At 49.9% G+C, this 18,716-nt stretch overlaps 1 protein-coding gene across 2 annotated transcripts in view; it reads left to right on the top strand.

The window, feature by feature from the left end:
* The first annotated feature begins 13,866 nt into the window (after positions 1-13,866).
* The window catches only part of PAK3 (p21 (RAC1) activated kinase 3), a 157,287-nt gene continuing 152,437 nt past the window's right edge, over positions 13,867-18,716 (top strand). For both annotated transcript variants that reach the window (XM_038748109.1, XM_038748105.1), the window contains exon 1: positions 13,867-13,984. The gene's annotated coding sequence lies outside the window, so the exon portion shown is untranslated. The remainder of the gene's footprint in view (positions 13,985-18,716) is intronic.

Here is an 18,716-nt window from a genome sequence, read left to right as displayed (position 1 = left end):
TTCTTGTATCCACCCCAGTGCTTTGTACAGTGCCTGGCACATAATAAGTGCTTAACAAATACCACAATTATTATTATTATTAATATTATTATTATTCAGGCCTGGGAATTTGGAGCTTGCACTGCTGTTTCTCACCGGGCTCAGTTTGTTCGCTACAATCAAGGACGTTCAGCTCTCTGACGGGTTGAGGTAGTGACTTCTGAGTTTGTTGATATCACTTGTTGCATTTGGAAGTCGCACATAGTTCTCAAACTCCCAGGCACATAAGGGCAGAGGAAAATGCCTGCTCACTAATTTTTTTGGAGGATATTTGTTAAGCATTTACTGTGTGCCAGGCACACTAAGCAATGGGGTAGATACAAGATGATCGGATTGGATTGGATACAGTCTCCGTCCCACATGGGGCTCACAGTCTCAATCCCTATTTTACGGATGAGGTAACTGAGGCACAGAGAAGGTAAGTGACTTGCCCAGTGTCACACAGCAGTTGAGTGGCAGAGTGAGGATTAGAATCCAGGTGCCTGCTGAATCCACTAGACCATGCTACTTCTCGGAGTCCAGCCACACGTTGAGGAGCAGAAAGAGTGGACAAGGGACTTGGGGAGTCCAGCCACACGTTGAGGAGCAGAAAGAGTGGACAAGGGACTTGGGGAATTCCTGAACTGGATCATCAGAATGAGGACCATTGTGTTGGCTGCCTAGGATCTCACTGCCTTGATAGGTGTCTACCCTCCTCTTCCCCGTCTCCCCCTCACCTCCCTGTTTCACCCTGATATGGTGGTCTTCTTGCATTCTCTTTTCCCACCCTGGTGGATGAGGGGAAGGCGTACAATTAACCAGCATTCGTGGCTTCATTTTGAGTCGTCTCAGTCTCCCTCCGTCTTTCCCACCTTTGTCACTCATTGAGCCCAGTGCTGAGGGCTGGCCCTGAAGCAGAACAGGGTCTCGGGTAAGCTTACTGGAGATAAGCATCCCTCTCTGTCGCTACGGTAACTGTGCCCTGGCTCGCCGGGTCACACGGTAGGTACAGTGGACACTCTATGATGGGCGATCATGGTCATGGATAACTGAAATTCACGGATAATCCACAACCTCCATTGAACTTCCACTGACTTGCTGCAGAGAGCCAAGGGGAGTATTATTATTATTTATTTTTCCTTTTTTTAAAAAAATGGTATTTAAGATCAATGTACCCCAATGTACCAAGCACTGTTCTAAGTGCTGGGGTAGATAAAAGCTAATCAGGTTGGACACAGTCCATGTCCCATGTGGGGCTCACAGTCTTAATCCCCATTTTACCGATGAGGTAACTGAGGCACAAAGAAGTGATTTGCCCAAGTTCACACAGCAGAAAAGTGGCAGAGCCAGGATTAGAACCCGAGAAGCAGTGTGGGCCAGTGGATAGAGCCTGAGCCTAGGAATCAGAAGCACCTGGGTTCTAATCCCAGCTCTGCTCCTTGTCTTTTCTATGTGATCTTGGACAAGTTACTTCACTTCTCTGTGCCTCAGTTACCCCATCTGTCAAATGGGGATTAATAATGATAATAATAATAATGATGATAAGTATTTAAGTGCTTATGTGCCAAGCCCTATTCTGAGGACTGTGGTAGATACAAGGGAATCAGGTTGTCCCATGTGGGGCTCATAGTCTTAATCCCCATTTTACAGATGAAGTAACTGAGGCACAGAGAAGTTAAGTGACTTGCCCAAAGTCACACAGCAGACAAGCGGCAGTGTCAGGATTAGAACCCACTACCTTAGACTCTCAAGCTCTTTCCACTGAGCCATATAAGACTGTGAGCTGTCAAATGGGGATTAAGACAGTGAGACCCATGTGGGACAGGGACTAGGTCCAACCTGATTACCATGAGTCTACCCGGCACTTAAATACCATTAAGACAAAAACCAAAAAACAAATCCTCTGACCCCAGGCCTGTCCTCTTTCCATTAGGCCATACTGCTTCTCTGGTTAAATTTTCCCTGATTAATCAGGGAAAGCTTCCTGAAGGAGTTGGGCCTTGCACTGTGAGAGATACCTCCTAGCCAAGGGGTACAGGAAGGTTGTTGGAGAGTGCCTGGAGCAGGTGTGAAGATAACCGCTCTTCTGCGGAGGACCGGGCTTTGGATGAGGCATTCTCAAATGGGGCCCGTTCCACTGCTGGAGGGTGGGCCCACTCCCACTCAACCCACTTTGGCCTTGATGGATATTCATTGGCACAGGAAGGAAAATGGATGAATGGGATTGGAGAGCCATGCGCTGCACCCCTCCGCCCCCTTCCTCCATCTGCCCCCCAGACAATGGGGGAACGTCCAATTTAGTCGCTCCGGAGAGCGGGCCGGTTGGGGGGAGAGGGGAGCAACTGGGCTCTCGGGCAGACTGCGGGATTCTTATGCTAATGGGAGGCCGGCTATCCCAATGCCATCTGCCGTCCCTGAGGCCCGGCCGGCTGGGCCATTCCGCCCCCGCCTGCCCGGATTAGTGTCAGGTGGTCCAGGATGGAGGGTCCCAGCGGGTTGCTAACCTCCCCGTCGCATTCAGACTTCAGAGAAGGGCTGACAGGCTGCTTTCCCAGGGACAAGTGGGAGGGCGACCCTAGCCCCAGAGAGCCGTGTGGCGTCCTCGGGGAGGAACCTCAGCCCTGCACAGCAGCTCTTTGGGGAAGGTCAGAGGTCACCAGCCACTGCTCCCTTCCCTTTTCACCAGCTTTGCCAGTTGAGGTTTGATTCAGCGGTGCAGACTGTCCGCGGGTTGGGGTCGGTGGGAGGGGGAGGAAACAGGCCCTGGGCTTCTGTACTATGTGAAATAGATGGAGCCTGCAGGGGTCTTTGGAGGAAGAAAGGGATTGTTCATTACTCTTCCACTCAGTCAGTTTGGTCGTATTTATTAAGCGCTTACTGCATTCAGAGCAGCATGGTGTAGAGGAGGGAACATCCATCATCATCCATTGTATTTATTGAGCACTTACTGTGTTCAGAGCACTGTACTAAGCACTTGGGAAGTACAAGTTGGCAACACATAGAGACGGTCCCTACCCAACAGTGGGCTCACAGTCTAGAATGGGGAGACAGAGAACAGGCCTGGGTGTCAGAAGGTCATGGGTTCTAATCCCGTCTCTGCTGTGTGAGCTTGGGCAAGTGATTTCAATTCTCTGCGCCTCAGTTACCTCATTTGTAAAATGGGGATGGAGACTGAGCCCCTTGTGGGACAGGCACTGTGTCCAGCCCGATTTGCTTGTATCCATCCCAGCGCTTAGTACGGTGCCTGGCACACAGTAAGCACTAAGCAAATACCACAGTAGTTATTATTACTAAGCAGACACATTCCCTGCCCATAACTAGCTTACGGTCTAGAGGGGGAGACAGACATTAATAGAAATAAATAAATTGCAGATAAGTGCTGTGGGGCTGGGGCGGGTTGGCGAGTGGTGGTGAATTAAGGGAGCCGATCGGGGTAGTCGGGGTAGGCCTCTTGGAGGAGATGTGTCTTCATTAAGGCTTTGAAGGGGGGAGAGAGTAATAGTCTGTTGGCTATGAGGAGGGAGGGCTTTCCAGGCCAGAGGCAGGACATGGGCAAGAGGTTGGCTGGGAGATAGACGAGATCAAGGTAATAATAATAATAATTTTGGTATTTGTTAAGCACTTACTATGTGCCAAGCACTGTTCTAAGCGCTGAGGTACAGTGTTCTAAGGTACAGTGAGAAGGTTAGCATTAGAGGAGCGAAGTGGGCGGGCTGGATTGTAGGCGCATGGAGATTGAGTGAGACAGCGCGTTGGCCACTGCTTCCCTTCTGGCCCCTGGCCTATGCCCACTGCACCTCCCATCCTCCTCCCCACCCCAGCAGCCCTCTGGGGGACCTGGTTGGGAGGGCAGAGGGAATCCTGCCATCCTGACTCCACTTTCGACATTGTTCTGCAAAAGGTTTTCAGGTGTCCGCCCTGGGCCCTTCTCTCCCTAGTCTGTAAGCAGCCTGGCCTAGTAGATAGAGCACAGGCTTGGGAGTCAGAAGAACCTGGGTTCTAATCCCAGCTCTGCTACTTGTCTGTTGTGAGACCTTGGGCAAGTCACTTCTCTATGCTTTGGTTACCTCATCTGTAAAATGGGGACTAATGTGGGACAGGGACTGTCACTTACCAAATGTCACATGCCTTCCATCTCTCTTCCCTGGGCCTCACTGCGTCTCTGGCCCGGGGCCCCATTCCTGATCAGGGCCTGCTCGCTGACCCTGAAGTGTCCCAGTGCCAGGGACTCAGGACAGGACACTCCTCCCCAAGCTGGGGTCGCCTTCCTGTGTCGTGGAGAGCGACGTGATCTGGCGATGGTGTGTCTGTCTGGGAGAGAGGGGCTTGAGGACAGAAGTCCCTATGTTTGGAAGGGCTGGAGTGAGGGCCAGAATGTTCGCTGTGGTTGTTCATCACTTGGAAGCCACCGAGCTCCTCTCCTCAGGGCATTGACTATGTCTCCAAGGGTTGATGGCCCTTGGGCTTCCAGGGGGAGGTGGGGTAGGGCACGGTGGTAGGGGTAGGGCACGGTGGTCCATTTAGCCTTCTAGCTTTTGCCCCGGGAAAATCACTCTTGACGATTGTCCATCCCGACACCCTAGCTCCCTTTGGGACACCAGGATCCTTGGGAATCCACTGGCCAATCCTCCCAAGGAGGCAAAGGGTGGGCTGATGGAAGGAGCGCTGAGCTGGCCGTCGGCTATGGTCAGACTCTAAGCCCGGCCAGGGGAGTGCCGTGTGTCTTTGGACAATCCACTTACCCATTCTGTGCTTCAGCTTTCTCCATCCTGAAAACTAGAGATGCTATGGTCGGGATGTCCCTCCCTTCACAGAGATATTGTGAGGGTGAATGTGGGAAATCCTTATGGAAAAGAAATCTGTGAAGAGGAGTGATTCTAGACGGTACTGTTAAGATGAAATGTTATGTTCCAAGTGCTGCACTACGGGCTGGGGCAGATACACAGCAATCGGATAAGACACAGCCTTGCAGTCAAAGAGTATCGTGGTATACACAGCCTCAGAGTCAAAGAGTTAGGGAGAATGGGTAGAACAGTGCCCAGCACTTAGAACAGTGCCTGGCACATAGTAAGTGCTTAACATACACCGTCATCATCAATGGATATCTAGTCTGTATTGTACTGATGAGGAAAGAGGCCCAGAGAGGTTAGGCGACGTGCCCAAGGTCACAGAGTAGGCTAGTGGAAGAGCTGGGCTTGGAGCCCGGGTTTCCCAGCGCTTTGCTGCCTTTCCGCAGCTGGCATATTGAGCTCTTCAGAAAGAAGGCATTGCTGTCCTTGTTTTGCAAATGTAAAAGTCCAACTCTCTCCCAAACACTAGTTTATTACAGATGGCAACAGTTATTCTGTTTATGTTAGTGCCCAACAAATCACAGTAATCCCTTTCACCCACACCCCGGGACCTTCCATCAGGGCGAGACGTGAGTTGGTGGCCAAGGTAATGTGTCTGGTCAGGGGGACTTGTCGCCATCCTCCTGGCTCAAGGGCAAGCCTCACAGCAGGCCAGAAGTAATAGTAGTGGGATTTTTTTTACAATGCCTTCTTTGTGCCAAGCTCTGGGTTAGATGCCAGATAATCAGGTCGGGCACAGTCCCTGTCCCACGTGGGGCTCACAGTCTGAGGAGGAAGGAGAACAGGGATTGCCTCCTCATTTTTCAGATGAGGAAACTGAGGCACAGAAAAGTAAAGTGATTTGCCCAAGGGTGCATGGCAAATATGTAGTGGAGTGAGATTAGAACCCAGATCTCCCAACTCCCTGCCCCGTGCCCTTTCTATTTTCCAGTCAAGAAAGGGTCAGCTCTCCAAGCGAGAACCCAAAATCCTAGTCCCTGCTCCTCCTGCTCTCCTTGCTCTGTTTCCCAAGCCCAAATTATTTATTTATATGAATGTCTGTCTCCCTTTCTGGACCATAAGCTCATAGTGGGCAGGGAATGTATCTACCAACTCTGTCCTATTGCACTCTTCCAAGCTTAGTGGATAGAGCATGGGCTTGGGAGTCAGAAGGATCTGGGTTCTGCCACATGTCTGCTTTGTGACCTTGGGCAAGTCACTTTATTTCTCTGGGCCTCAGTTACTTCATCTGTAAAGTGGGGATTAAAGTCTCCTCCCTCTGACTTAGACTGTGAGTCCCACGCGGGACAGGGACTGTGTCTGACCTGATTATCTTTTAGCGCTTAGTTCACTGCCTGGAACATAGTAAGCACTTAACAAGTACCATTTAGGAAAAAACAAAAAGAAGATACATTTGAATAATTAGACATGATCCCTGCTTTCAAAGAGCTTATGATCTAATGGGGAAGACAGGCCTCAAAATAAAATATAGATGGAAGGGATACGGGGTATATCAGTGAGTTAGTACGTAATCACAGGGAATGTAGGATATTTACAGAAGTGCCTCAAGAGGAGGTGGGTACTTAATAATAATGATGGTATTTGTCAAGCGCTTATTATATGCCAGGCACTGTACTAAGCGCTGGGGGAATCAATCAATCAATCGTATTTATTGAGCGCTCACTGTGTGCAGAGCACTGTACTAAGCGCTTGGGAAGTACAGGTTGGCAACATATAGAGACAGTCCCTACCCAACAGTGGGCTCACAGTCTAGAAGACCCCAAGCGGGTTGGACACAGTCCCTGTCTTTTGTGGAGCTCAGAGTCTCAATCCCCAGTGCCAGCTTCACCACCCGTCTACTGTGTGACCTTGGACAAGTCACTTCACTTCTCTGGGCCTCAGTTACCTCATCTGTAAAATGGGGATTAAGACTGTGAGCCCCACGTGGGACAGGGACCGTGTCCTACCTGATTAACTTGTACCTACCCCAAAGCTTAGTACAGTGCCGGCACATAGTAAGCACTTAACAAATACCATTTATATAAAAAATAAAAAAAGGAAAATGTGAGTTTACAAAGAAGAAGTGTTGGGGCTATTGAGGTACATTTGGGAATCATCTGCATGGAGGTTGGTAGTGGAAGCCATGGGAGCAGATGAGGTCCCCAGAAGAAGGAGTGTAAAATCGGAAGGAGAAGAAATGGCTTCATTGCTGATCACGATGCTCTTGTGGGATGGAGAGGAGGGTCTACAGTCGTTCAGAGAGGTTGTGACTTACAAATGGTCGCACAGCAAGTCAGTGGCAGTGTCGATTTCTGCCCCCAACCCCTGAATCTAGAATGCCCTACACTTTCCTCTTCACTATGACTGTATCCCATTCTTCAATTTAAAAATCTCTCTGCGTCATTTCTTCCATGAAACGTTCCCCGACTAGCTCCATGGGGACCCAGGACTCTAAACCTCTCTTACAAGGCTCTGAGACACCCAACCCCATTACCTTTCTCTCCCTGCACAGGTACATTTTGTTTTTAGTTGTTCCATTTCATTATGTAGCTGTAGGTTCTCATGCCCTTCCATTAGATTGTAATGTTCTTGAGGGGTTGGACCATGTCTTTTCTCCTTAACTCCCTGCAGCTCCTAGCTCACACTAGTTCTGCTCACACTAGGTCTGTCTCTTTCTCTTTCCTCACCTTCCCCACCCTCCTCCCACCATCACCCAAACCTTGGTCCTCCTCCGATCCTCAGTCCTTATTATTATTATTATTATTATTATTATTATTAATCCCCATTTGACAGATGGGGTAACTGGGGAGGAGGGGTGAAAAGTAGCAGAATCATGTGAGTTAGTTTTGGGGCTTTGGAGAATTTGGGTAGGGAACATGTCTACCAAATCTGTTGTATTGTACTATCCAAAGTCCTTCCTACCAAGCTCTGCACACAGGAATGTTCAGTAAATATCCTTGGTTGGCCCTAAGGAGGGGCGGAAGGTTAACCTTGCTTGTAGGCAGTTGTGTTTGAGCAGCAGTTGGAGAATTTCTGTCCCTGAACATGAAAGAACTGTGAAAGCAAATGTGGGTTGTTTTTTTTTTTTTAACTCTTTCAGATGGCATTTTTGATACAGAATGGAAGTTCGTTGAGGGCAGGGAATGTGTCTTTTCATTGTTATATTGTACTCTTCCAAGCGCTTAGTATAGTGCTTTGCACACAGTAAGCACTCAGTAAACATGATTGCATGCATGACATGTGTACGTGTATTAGTGGTGAAGGTGTGGGGTGGTAGGGGGAGAAAAGGATGAGGAGCAAGAGGAAAGGAGGGAAAGAGGACGAAAGGGAAAAAGAGGGAGAGGAGGAAAAGAAGAAGGGGAGAGATGGGGAGGGAGAGATGGGAAAAGAGAAGCAGCAGCGCTTAGTGAGAAGCAGCATGGCTCAGTGGAAAGAGCCCAGGCTTTGGAGTCAGAGGTCATGGGTTCAAATCCTGGCTCCGCTGTGTGACCTTGGGCAAGTCACTTCACTTCTCTGGGCCTCAGTGACCTCATCTGTAAAATGGGGATTAAGACTGTGAGCCCCCCATGGGACAGCCTCATCACCTTGTAACCTCCCCAGCGCTTAGAACAGTGCTTTGCACATGGTAAGTGCTTAATAAATGCTATCATTATTGTTATTATTAGTGGAAAGAATGTGGGCCTGGAAGTCAGAGGACTTGGGTTCTAATCCTGGTTCCACCACTTGTCTGCTGTGTGATTCTTGGGGCAAGTTACTTGATGGTATTTGTTAAGCGCTTACCACATGTTAAACACTGTTCTAAGTGCCTGGGTAGATACAAGCTAATCAGGCTGGACATCTTCCCCATCCCACATGGGGCTCACTGTCTTAATCCCCATTTTACAGATGACGTAAGTGAGGCACAGAGAAATTAAGTGACTTCCCCAAGGTCACACAGCAGACAAGTGGCGGAGCCGAGATTAGAACCTGCAGATTCCCAGGCCCAACCTCCTAACTTCTCTGTGCCTCAGTTCCCTCATCTGTAAAATGCAGGGCAGGGACTGTGGCCAACCTGATTAGCTTGTATCTACTCCATTGCTTAGTGCCTGGTACATAGTAAGTGCTTAGCAAATACCGTTTTTAAAAGTAAGACCGTGGAAGAGGAGGGACTGAGCCTGGCAGTAAATGAAGTTTGGTAGGGATGAGGTTAGTCTCATGCCTTAAAGAGCCACAGAGTAGCAGCCTGGCACATAGTAAGTGCTTAGCAAATACCATTTTTAAAAATAAGACAGTGGAAGAGGGACTGAGCCTGTCAGTAAATGAAGTTTGGTAGGGATAAGGTTAGTCTCATGCCTTAAAGAGCCACAGAGTAGCAGCAGCGTGACCAGAAACTCTCCCGGCGAAGATAAGCATCGGGGAACGCCTACTTTCCAGGGGCTCTTTTTACAGACAACTTGGAGATCCTCGGATGACAGCAGCGCTGCCCAGCAACACGGTCAGTCTCCTTATGCAGGGCTGTGCCGACTGGGCGCGGAGCAGCAGCCTCAGCCAACCAGACCAAACCAGATCAGGCCAGCCCGACCTGGAGAGGGTGGGCCGCCACGGCCAGCGCTTGCCCGGAGACCCCCCAGTCCCGGCCCCCGTCTCTTTCCGGGCCCTCCCAGGAATGGCCTCCGTGGCCTCAATAAAGTGGCGGGTTGTGAACTCGGTTATTAGTAGGGTCCAGAGGGTAAAACAGCAGGAGCTTAGAGAGCCAAACCTCTGGCTCCGAATCCGTTCTTTATTTTTGTGGGAGGGTCCTGATACCCAGCGGGCACCGGGAATGGCCTGTTGGCCCGTATCCAAGGCAGAGCAGGGCTCTGGAGTCGGACAATCCTGGGAGGGGGCGTGGACTTCGGGAGAGTTTGGACCAGCGATGAGTCCCCAAGTCCGGGAGAAGCCCTTCGGAGCCCCTCGTATTTATTGAGCGCTTACTGTGTGCAGAGCAGACGAATGTTGGTAGACACATTCCCTGCCCACAAGGAGCTTAGAGTGTAGAGCTCACTGTGTGCAGAGCACTGTGCTAAGCGCTTGGAAGAGTACGCTATAACAGAGTCGGTAGATACGTTCCCTGCCTGTAATGAGCTTACAGTCACGCTGTATGAGAAGCGGAGTGGCTCAGTGGAAAGAGCCCGGGCTTGGGAGTCAAAGGTCATGGGTTCAAATGCAGTCTCAGCCGCTTGTCAGCTGTGTGACTTTGGGCAAGTCGCTTCACTTCTCTGTGCCTGTTACCTCATCTGTAAAATGGGGATTAAGACCGTGAGCCTCATGAGGGACAACCTGATCGCCTTGTATCCTCCCCAGCGCTTAGAATGGTGCTTTGCACGTAGTAAGTGCTTAACAAATGCCATCATTATTATTACCCACTGCTGTAGGGGGTCATGTGGACGTGGGGCAGGGGGCAACGGAGGTTGGTGAGCAGATCTGAGAATTGTGTGTGTGGGGGAAAAGATTATGGTAATTGTTAAATGTTTGCTATGTACCAGGTACTGTTCAAAGCACTGGGGTAAATGGAAGCTAATCAGGCTGGACACAGTCCATGTCCCACCTGGGGCTCACGGTTTCAATGCCCATTTGACAGATGAAGTAACTGAGGCCCAGAGTCGTGAAGTGACTTGTCCAGTGTAACACAGCAGACAAGTGGCAGAGCTGGAATTGGAACTCGGGTCTTCCTGACTCCAACTCCCAGGCCTGTGCTCTACTCAATAGGCCACACTCCTTCATGTCAGGGAATCTGTAAGTCTGTTGTCATGCAGATCCAGATGCCCCATCCCCAACAATGAAAAAGAGCGCCTGTGAGATCCCGTATTCATTATCGGGCAGAGCGTTCTGAAAGGGCCTCACCTCTTAAAAGAAAAGAGACCAGTGTTTGAAATTTTCTCTCCTCCTCTCTGCCCCTCCATCCGTCACCCTCTCACCTGCCCCCTCTGGGAATGGTCTGAATCCTCAGCCCAGCTCAGATGCCACTGAGAAACTGGTCCATCATGAAAGGGCAAAGTCAATACAATCTTAAAAAACAAACAAACAAATTCTTCCCCTCCTGAGAATCTTTGAGGGGGAGAGTCCGCACTTAAAAATCGCGTTGAAGGAAGCCATCCCTTGACAGAATCGGTTTCCCCTACGGCGGACTGGAGCCGACTCACATTTTGCTGCCCAGGGCTTGGCCTTTGACCCTGTCTGGGCAGGAAGCCCCGCTCTTGCCGTTTTGCCGGATTCCGTTTTGATTATCGCCAAGCGCCCGCTCTTAGCCTGGTGGGTGTGTTTGCTTTGGGCTGTGGGAGGTTGTACTGTCGAGTGGCACTGGGGTGGCGAGGGGGCGGAGGGAGGGAGGCAGAGGATGACGTGATGAAGGAAGGGACAGAAAGAAACGGGAGAATTGATACAGTGTGTGATAAATAGCCGCTCGTTTATCAAATAAACATATACTCACGGCAAACAAAGACCGGCTCTGTGGAGGAAACAGAGGGATCTCTCTCCCGAGCTCCTGGCAGGACCGGTGATATAAGGCCTCCATTCATTCCCCGAGCCTCCTCTGGCCACCCCAGCTGAATGGAGCAATCCTCTCTCCAGCCAGGAGGCTTCCCAAGGCTGACTCAGTCTAGAATGGCGTCATTCAACCCCTGATAAAAGGGGTTCGCCCTGGCCCCTACCTCACACTTGAATAAAGAGCACAGAGCAGCAGTGATTTTCATCCTGACCCCCCAGGGAAGGGGCTAGGAGAATTCCACGCTCAAGTCCGCTCCCGACACTCGGAGTCTATGTGGGGGCGTGATTGCAGAGAGCTTCACTGTCCACAGGCCCCTCCTCGGCCCAGTCTGCTCCAGTCCGAGGGGTTCCATGGGGCTGAAGATTGAGGGTGAATGGGAGGGTAACAACCTTAGGAAGGCCAATCCTCGGTGCCTACCATTTGTAACATTTGAAACTGCAGAACCCACCCAGCTAGTTCCGCCAGCAGCAGAAAGGGGAGTGAAGCCTGTCAGCTAACCGACGGTATTTACGGATAGGGGAAATAGTAGAAGTATGACGAGTGGCGGAGCCAGAATTAGAACCCTTGACCTTCTGATTCCCGGGCCCGTGCTCTATCCGTGATTGACTGATTGAATTGGACTTTGCTGTTCTTTTAGAGTGTGAGCCCACTGTTGGGTAGGGACTGTCTCTATGTGTTGCCAACTTGTACTTCCCAAGCGCTTAGCACAGTGCTCTGCACACAGTAAGCGCTCAATAAATATGATTGATTAGTTTTCTCATCTGTAAAATGGGCTGTTCTCCTTGGATCTGTTCCCCTCAGACACTTTGATTTCCATCGCACGACACTTACATACAAATCCTTATACTATGCTATTTCCCCTATCTGTAATTTAACGTTAGCTCCTTTTGGGCAGGGATCGATTCTACCAACTCTGTAATATTGTACTCCCCCAAGTGCCTAGGCAGTGGTCTGCATGCAGTTAAGTGCTCATTAAATACCACTGATCGATATTATGATGGTCTCTACCTGTCTTCTACCTAGGAGCCTAGATTTCATGCTACTTCTTCCTTGGAAGTGATAGGTTTGTCTTGCAGCGCCCAGACCCTCAGATGTTTTGGGGCGCTCATCGTGCCAGAGATCATTTTAGTTGGCATTGACTTCATTAAGTAGATAAGGTGTGTGAGGATCAGCGTGGCAATGGACTGGGTGGACAGCCGGGGCTGGGAATTCAGTAGGCCGAATGGACATGGGCACTGAACTGACCCAGCACCTGGAAAACCATCACTGGGACAGTGGATTAGAAAAGCAGACTGAGTTGGGAGAGAGCGTGGAGGCAGGAGACTGGACTTGTGTGTGAGTTTCCTCCTAATAATCATAATTGTAGTGTTTAAGTGTTTAACTCCAAGTGCTGTGTACTAAACATTGTGGTGGACACAAGGTAATCAGATCGGACACAGTCCCTGTCCCACACAGGACTAAGTAGGAGGGAGGACAGATATTGAATTCCTATTTTACAGGTGAGGAAACTGAGGTCTAGAGAAGGTAAGTGACTTGCTCAAGGTCACACAGCAGGCAAGTGGCAGAGCCAGGATGAGAACCCAGGTCCTCTGACTCCCAGGGCAGTGCTCTTTCCGCTAGGGCATGCTGCGTCTCTCCTTCTGCGTCCCAAATCCTGGACCCTGGCAGTTTGCAAAGGGCTAGGAAAGCCGGCAGCGTTCGTTGCTCTTTTGGCCCAGATCCTTGCTGAGCCAGAGAATCTGCCTTTAACCCAGGCCCAGACAAGGGCTGCTCAGTGGCTCTTTTTCCCAAAGCAGATGGAGATTAAAAGCTCAAAGCTTGGCCTCTCTGCCTTGGGTGGAAGCAAAACCTCCATCCTTTCCCTCTAGAGAGAAGAGCTCATTCATTCAAGCGTATTTATTGAGCACTTACTGTATGCAAAGCACTGTACTAAGCTCCCACAGGCTCCCCTTAGCCCTTCCACTGGCGGCGGACGAATGCCTGCCAGTCAGAGAAGCAGCGTGGCCAGGTGGATAGAGCCCAGGCCTAGGAGTCAGAAGGACCTGGGTTCTAATCCCGGCTCTGCCGCGTGCCTGCTCTGTGACCTTGGGCAAGTCGCTTAACTCTTCTGTGCCTCAGTTCCCTCATCTGTAAAATGGGGATTAAGACTGTGTGCCCCATGTGGGACATGGACTGTGTCCACACTGACTAGCTTGTATCTACCCCAACACTTAGTTCAGTGCCCGGCACACAGTAAGTGCTTAATGAATACCGTTAATTATTATTATTATTATTCAGTCCTTGGGAAGGGTGGCTTTTTGCAGGCTAGTGGCCACCTGGGATCAGAAGGCCTTCAGGGGCCCTACTGGCTGGATGACACGTCTTTCCCAAGGAACAAGAGTTCTCTGTCGGCCATCAGTGAGACTTTTGATCCAATTAATCAGGGGGTTCCTAAATAGAGTTGTTGTCATAGTAGCTATATGGGTAATAGGCTGGACAACGCTAAATGTCGACTCTCCTCCGTTTCCCCAGGTCTTGAGACGGAAGGCCTAGGAGGCTCAGAAGAGGACTTTAGAGGCTGGACCTTGGGTGTGAGGAAAGCCTGGACAGCCTAGCCATATCCCAAACCACGACAACTCCACGACTCCAAATCGTATGTATCTCGCTTTATAGCCTCCTTTGACCGCGTCGTCTGTATTTCTTTTCACGCATGTTATGCAGAGGGGCTGACTTTTCACCGAGAGTGTGGGGGTGAAAAGTGGGCAAGGATTTAAGAGGAGTGGAGCACCAGGGAGCCCACTCATCTTAGAGTGCTCTGCGGGGGACTTTGCCTCCATGGTTTTATGCTTCGATTCCTTGTGATTTATTTGGTCCTGCCTTCCCTGTTAGATGCGGAGTTCCTTGGGGACAGACTCCATAGCTTGACTTTGGTTCACCCATTCAGTTGTGTTTGTTGGGCTTTTACGGTGTGAAAGAGAGTATACAAGGCCCGCTGGAAAGCTCAATATGAGGGAAGATCCCAGCTCTCAAGGCGCTTCTTCCAGCAAGGTAGACTCTGGTCTAGTTATTTGGTCAGCTGGTCCCCTACCTGTTCCCCCGATGAATCCCTTCATTCCCAGACTCCCCTCTTCTCATTTTGGAGGCTCCCAGGCCACTAGCACCACCAGCTTGGGGTTCAGCTGGCTCTTAATAATAATAATGGTATTTGGTCAGCGCTGAACTATGTGCCGGGCACTGTACTAAGCGTTGACCAACCAGTTGAATAATGGGCTAGTCTGGGAGCAGGCATCATTAGTCACAGTTGGCAGAGAGGAAGAGAGTATCCCCTAGCTGACTGTTTCATGGACCTTCAGGCATTAGAATAAGGTCAGAGGTTGGGTGAGGGGTATTGAGCTAAGGTTCAACTTAATGTCTGGGCCCTTCAATGAATCTGGAAAAAGCTAGGGGTAGCCAGAGGAGAGTAACCAGAATTAAGAAAGGGCAGAAAAATAAGAAATGGATAATGCGTTGGGCTGGTTTAGTTTGATATAACTGTATCGCTGGGGTTTGGAATGGGTCTCAGGATGGTTCCAGACAGCGGTATCACGAAGCAAGATGCTGTGAATTTGCAGTTGTTCTTTCAGTCTCTTAGTCATTTTTTATTCATTCAATCATTCATTCAATAGTATTTATTGAATGTTTACCATGTGCAGAGCACTGTACTAAGCACTGGGGAGAGTACAATGCAACAGTAAACAGCTCCTACTTACAACAAGCTTGCAGTGTAGAGGGGGAGGCAGACACCAATACAAATAAATAAATGACAGTTGTCCTAAAGTGGAGCACCCATGCTGGGGGGGCATCCACAGCAAAGTTGCAGACTCTCATCAATGACAGTCCTTTCTTATCCCCAGCCTTCTCTGCAGTGGCGGCTGTGGGCGGGTGGTGGGGAGTTGGGGGAGGGCTCTGTCTAGGCCCACCTCCTCTGTTTGCTCCATTAGGTTCTGAGAGTTATCTCCCCTTCAGAACCTCTCACTGTCTCCTGTGTTTGTCTCCCCCTCTAAACTAAGCTCACTGTGGGTAGGGAATATGTCTGCTAATTCTGTTGTACTGTGCTCTCCCCAAGTGCTTAGTACAGTGCTCTGCACATAGTAAGCGCTCAATAAATATGCCTGATTGGATTTATCTGCACCACGGCTTTCCTCAGTTGGCGTGGGAAAACTGAGAGTGGAATGTAAAGGAAGCTCACCTTTGAGTTTTTAACCGTAGGGCAGATTGGACCGGAGGCCTTTCCCACCCCCAGAGGTCAGGGACACATTCCCCAGTGCCCCGATGTTTAATGTGGGTCAGCTCCCTCTGGGCTTCCCAGTCTAGACCAGCTGGGCGACGGGGGTCATGCCATTTAGGGCTCTTTTATCACGACAGCAGGCTATTGCGTCAGAGCGAAGGATCTGCTCCGCCGGGAAGTTGAAGGGCGGGGTGGGGTCATCCGGGTTTGAAGCACCTCCTGGAATTTTGAGGAACCCCAAGTTTCCCTCTCTGGGGCTAGGCAATTCCCCTCCTGCCCCTGTGGTATTGATTGAACATTAACTTTGTGCAGAGCGCTGTACCGAGTGCTTGGGAGAGGCCGATACAATAGAATTGGTAGGTACATTCCCTGCTCTCCAGGGTGAGGAAGGCTTTATGCTGGGGCGGGGCGTGCACGTTGCCTGAGGAAAGATGTCAGCGGGATCCTTGAGCCGCTGCAGACTGTGATTTGCACTAGGCTGCCCGAGACCAGGGTGGGGATAAGAAATGCTTGGAGGACGCTCAGAGACACAGGATCAAATCATGTGGGAAGGCCGCAGAATGCAGGGAAGCCACATGAGACAGGCCAATCAGAGCTGGGAGGGGAAAAGAGGGAGGAAAAGTCCTTTCGCCAAGATTTCAGGCAGGCTGTGAGCAAAAGAGGCAGAGCCCCAAATGGCTCCAAATACTGCGGCAAACCAGAGGACAGTCTTCCCATCTACACAGCGCGGAAAAGACTGCTGATCAGGCATTGGCCTTCACAGCCTTTGACTATAAAGAGCAGCAGTTTAATGCAGGTAGCCAGAAGAAGTACACTGTGGACTGTTCCTAAAATCGTAGGTAGATAGGATTGGGCTGCTTGGAGAGCTGTTGCATTTCTGCAGAGGAATAATTCTCATGGCGCAACTACTTTGGCAGTGATTAACTGAAAGAAGATGGATAAGATAGCTCTGTTGGAACAGTTGGACCCGTTCTCCGGAATATTAAATGATATCTCTAAGTTCAGAAAGCAGGCCCCTTTGTCAGTCTCTTAGAATCTTTCAGCTTTAATCCTTACTTTTGGAATAACTTGTACTTCCCAAGCGCTTAGTACAGTGCTGTGCACACAGTAAGCGCTCAATAAATACAAATGATTGATTGATTGAATACAGGCCCCACCCCATCCAGGTAAATCAGGCTGTACCTACCTCGGAAAATGGTTTGCAGATCAAATCGCCTTTTCTCTTGCGGCTTGGACACTAAGATGGTTATTGTTTTGAAGGTGAGAAGGACAAATGATTTGGAGATTTGGCCCCGGGAAGCCCTCGTACTAATCTGGTCCTGACAACAGCAGAGCTCAGCTGACCGTCATCTAGGCAGGAGAGAGATTTTTCTGGGCGGTAGGACAAGGCTGCATTCCCCTTCTCGCAGTGTGGGGCGAGCAGCCGTGGAAACGGACTGGATTCCTGGAAAAGGGGTGAGGAGCTGGAGTAATGGTAGAGGAGAAATCCAAAATGTAGTACCTGGAACACTGGTCCCCTCCGATATGGCTCAACCCACAAGATGGAGAAGCCCTCTGTTGGTGCTCCAGAGCAGTCTTTGACTACTGATGATGAAAATAATAATAATGATGGTATTTGTTAAACGCTTACTATGTGCCAAGCACTGTTCTAAGCGCTGAGGTAGATACAAGTAAATCAGGTTGTCCCAAGTGTGACTCACAGTCTTAATCCCCATTTTACAGATGAGGGGACTGAGGCCCAGAGAAGTGAAGTGACTTGCCCAGGGTCACACAGCTGACAAGTGGCAGAGTCGGGATTAGAACCCACAGCCTCCGACTCCCAGGCCCGGGCTCTTTCTGCTAAGCCACACTGCTTCTCTGTGCTTTTCAGCGAGTGGTCCTCCACCCATGCCCCTTTGGTAAGCCACTTTAACAATAATAGTAATGACTGGACTGTTTAAGTGCTTTCTATGTGCCAAACACTATGCTAAGTGTTCAGGTAAAGGCTAAGCGAATGGGCCTGGGAGGGAGAGAACTTGCCGGCAGGGTGACCTTAGGTGATGTGAGGAAATGGAGCATCAGTTCATCACGTGTAAAATAGGACTTCGATGACTGTTTCCTTCCCACTTGGACTGTGATTGGGTCCTATCTGCTCACACTGTGTCTACCCCACTGCTGAGTACAGCGCTCAGTACATGGCAAGCAGTTAACAAACGCCACAGGTCTTACAAGAGACCAGACTCGCCTTAAAAGTTAGCCGAGGACAGTGAGTGGGACTGAAGCTCTGCTTTTGAGCCCTGATTTTTACTGTTGTTAAAAGCCGAGGTTCCACTGAGGAACAAGGTCATGGGTCAGTGTGATGGCTGGATTGAGGATTCGTCCAGTGGAGAAGGTGCCCATTCTGATCTCTGGTCTTCCCCGGCTAAACTCAGTTATGACTATGGACGAGGCTTGGGCTGTGGTCCCAAACAGCTCTACTTAGAGATGCAGCGTGGCTCAGTGGAAAGAGCCCGGGCTTTGGAGTCAGAGGTCATGGGTTCAAATCCCGGCTTTGCCAATTGTCAGCTGTGTGACTTTGGGCAAGTCACTTCACTTCTCTGGGCCTCAATTCCCTCATCTGTAAAATGGGGATTAAAAACTGTGAGCCCACCGTGGGACAACCTGATCACCTTGGAATCTCCCCAGCACTTAGAACAGTGCTTTGCACATAGTAAGCACTTAAGAAACACCATCATTATTATTATTATTAATTACTGGGCCTTGCTGATGGTCAGTCAGTCAATCAGTCGTATTTATGGAGCGCTTACTGTGTGCAGAATTCTGTAGTAAGCGCTTGGGAGAATACAGTATAACAATAAACAGACATATTCTCTGCCCGCATTGAGCTTACAGTCTAGAGGGGAAGACAGACATTGGTATAAATAAATTACATTAATTACCATATAAATTAAGGGATTAGCGATGAAGCCAAGAAAGAGGCCGTTTCATAGGTCTCGTTTGTGTTTAATGGTAGAGTGAGGGATGGCACTTGAAAAGGGGTATCAGAGAAGCAGTGTGGCTTAGGGGAAAGAGCAACGGCTTGGGCATCAGAGGTAGTGGGTTCTAATCCCGGCTCCGCCACTTGTCAGTTGTGTGACTT

The sequence above is a fragment of the Tachyglossus aculeatus genome, chromosome 6 (assembly GCF_015852505.1).
Source record: "Tachyglossus aculeatus isolate mTacAcu1 chromosome 6, mTacAcu1.pri, whole genome shotgun sequence".
Lineage (NCBI taxonomy): Eukaryota > Metazoa > Chordata > Mammalia > Monotremata > Tachyglossidae > Tachyglossus > Tachyglossus aculeatus.
Note: the sequence above shows the minus strand (reverse complement) of the source record. Positions and strands in the feature narration are given on the sequence as shown.